Source organism: Apteryx rowi, unplaced genomic scaffold, assembly GCF_003343035.1.
Source record: "Apteryx rowi isolate R43461 unplaced genomic scaffold, aptRow1 scaffold_456, whole genome shotgun sequence".
Lineage (NCBI taxonomy): Eukaryota > Metazoa > Chordata > Aves > Apterygiformes > Apterygidae > Apteryx > Apteryx rowi.
Genome location: NW_020450712.1, coordinates 423246 through 426460, shown reverse-complemented (window position 1 = coordinate 426460; position 3215 = coordinate 423246).

The window sequence follows — 3215 nt, the reverse complement described above, 5'->3', positions numbered from 1 at the left end:
GGGAACCATTCATCTCTTAGTCAAAGTTTTGTAACAAGGAAAAATATTATGAATGAATAGGTGTGGAAGATAGATCCATCTTATCCTCACTCATATAAGCCCAACACACATCACAATCCATTCCAGTCTCTGGAACAATCAGGTCACCTTTTGCCAAGAGCGAATTCTCAAGCATGACAGCCATCTCCTTTCCAGGCAGTAGTCAGGGCTTCATAATCTTCTCATGCTTTCCTGCACCCCCCTCTTCCAATTTCCTCTCCCTTGAATCAACAGTAGCGTTTACATGGCCAATCAACAAGGTAAAACTCACCTAGTGAAACCCGAATCCTCAACCAGGCCAGTTCTCTCTCTGGCTCACCATGCAGCTACATGAACTCTGGCACAAGGCGAGAGCTTGAGGAGAATAGCAATGTCCGTTTGGTAGTAGCCTGCGTTTAAGCCAGCCTAAAGCAAACATGAAACCTTAGCATGAAGCACACACAGTGGTCTTCACAGTAGGTGAAGCTGGAAAATGAGATTCATGAAAAACCTTTTCAAAATACAAACTTATAAACACAGCAATACATATTTTCTGTTCCAAGAGTTACACAATGAGACACAGAACAGTAAATGAGWCACAGCACAGTAAACGAGTCAGTTATTTAATTTACCATATTCATGACTAGAGTATTTCACAATGGAACACATTTATTTTGATAGGCTTGTTTCACAGTCCGTCCTCAGAAGAGTTCACCTAATGACAAGAGGGAGCAAGTTTGCTAGAACAGACTTCTGGAGAACAAGAAGTCCTGAGCTCACAAGGAAGCGTTATGACCACACTTTGCTGCTGTTTCAGCAGGTTTCCTTACAGCAGCAGGCTTGGTCAGTGAGGAATGTGCCCACTCCCTAGAAAAAGGGAGGGGAAAAGAGTGATAACATTGCTAAACTGTAACTGGAAATACACTTTCAGCTTGTCTCAGAGTAAAGGTTTATGGCCTTTGTTATTTATAATCTTTGTAAAGCAACCTAAGGTTACCAGTCTTAGAAAGAAAATAGACATCAGGCTTATATTTTAGCTTTAAATCTATATTTACAGAGAGCTTAGACTACTGGTGCCAGCCTTTGATCAGTACATCACCTTTATGACACAGTCCAGGATTCGCAGGCCGGCAATAGGCTCTGAACAGCTGACATGCACAGTGGGAGCTAACAGAGGCCCCTTCATCAAAAGGCCAGCTCCCCGTACCTGTATCACTGCACTAGCATGCCCACATTGGGGCTAAATCAGCCATAACAACCACACTAGACACTGCTGTTAGACACGTGGAGAGCAGGCTACCAACAAACTTCACAACAGCCCCTTGCTCACAGATATATTCGGTTCACTAGGAAAGCAAACTGACCAAAAGCCCGGCAGTGCTTTTGCCTGTGGAAGAAGGGAGCTGCTCAGGTGCTGACAGCAGCGCGTGACGGCACTGAGCTCTGCAGGGCACAAGCCCCCCCAGCCTGCGCTGAACATGCTCCTGGTGACTTATGCTACTTGTACCCAAGCCACCCATCGAAGATTAAATCATACAAGTCTACCTCAGCTGCATCTCACCTCCAGACCACACTGCATAGATACCCTTCCCACTGTACTTTACAGGCACTTCAACCCAGCGTAAGCTGGCAGCACCAGCAGGATAGGTGGATCTGCTCTGACTTCCTCTTACTCTGTCACACCACACTCCCCCACCCCCAGGCTCAGGAGATAAATTTCCTTACAAAAGGTCCTATCCGATTTACCCCTTCCAGGCTGTCTGGCCCAAAATACAGTTATAAATAACCCTCCCTGCTGCCTACCAATTAAACTACATATTTGCTGTTAATATACAGACTTCTTTTTGCACACTGCTGCTACTGACTGCACCCATATCATTCTCTCCCCCACCTCATTCCTCCAGGTAACCTGTCAGAGGTGCTCATGTTGTATCATACCACCTTCCCCACAACACTACCTTCTCTCATGGCCCAGTAGCTGAGTACACTGAGGCCCTTGTCTGGAACGTCGTTCTACAATTGAGCACTTTCTGGTTCCAGCGTGATGCCACTGCACTGCAACTGCTCTCACTGACGTCTCCAGCAAAGATCTTTCTGGATACGCTTCAGGATTTGGATTCTTTTACCTTTCAGTGCTTCTATAGATTGACGACTCTTCTCTGAGAACTTTTGACCTTTACCGGCTTTTGTGGTTCTCTTTTTACTTCCTAAAATCACAGCTTAGTGTTTCATCGCACAGACATCCTCCTCTGCTTCCTCCTTTCAGTAGATGTTTCTCAACAGTTATCCCTACTTCTTAACTTCCTTTTGTTATTCAAGAAGGGAGGGGAAGTCAGACCTCATTATAGGCAGGGATTCACTAAAGTGCTTGCCCATGATTCACGCTCTCTCCATTTATCCAGTCTAACATTTCACTAGCTATCCTCTCACATGTTTGAGTAATCAGGAAGTAGCAGCTTTGATCTTGCTGCCATCTTGCTCCTTCTGAGGTTACTGGGAGTATTCAGTTTTCTGACTACATCAGCACCCTTCCTTGTCCCCCTTTTCCTGTGCAAATGTAAGTCTTTCAAACCTAAAAAAAAAAAAACTTTGGATCTTTTAACTATTAAGATTACAATACTCACCTTTGTTCTACACTTCTAACTTTTCCAGGGTTATATATAATATATACAATATATAGCCCCCCCCCCCAAAAAAAAACCCAGAACAAAATCAGTTGTTCATGTGTCTGGGTGACACAAATATTTACTACTAGGAAAAAATAGGATAAGAAAACACATCCCTGCCCAATTCCTCTTTTTGCAATATAGAATGCCTTAAATCTAAGCCACTTATTGCTTGTTAAGGCAACTTAAGACACCGTTTGACTATACTTTTTAGTAAAACAAATTCAGTTTTATTCTATATGGGATCCTATCAATATACATTTAATCCTATGAATAAATCTGTTTCAAACAGTTGTACAAAATGGAGTCAATGGCTTTGTTTTACCATTGTGACTAGGGGGCCTCTGTGACCCAAGAGAAGTAGCTTCCACTTTTGATAAACTCAAAGTACAGTCTGACAAACACCCTGCAGTTTAAATAGAAGGTTAGCACTTTCTGAAGAAAAAATACTTCCTCAGTGTGTCAGATACCTTACATCCCAATTTCAGTTTTATAAATAAAATGGAAAACAACAGAGAAGACCCAGTTCAT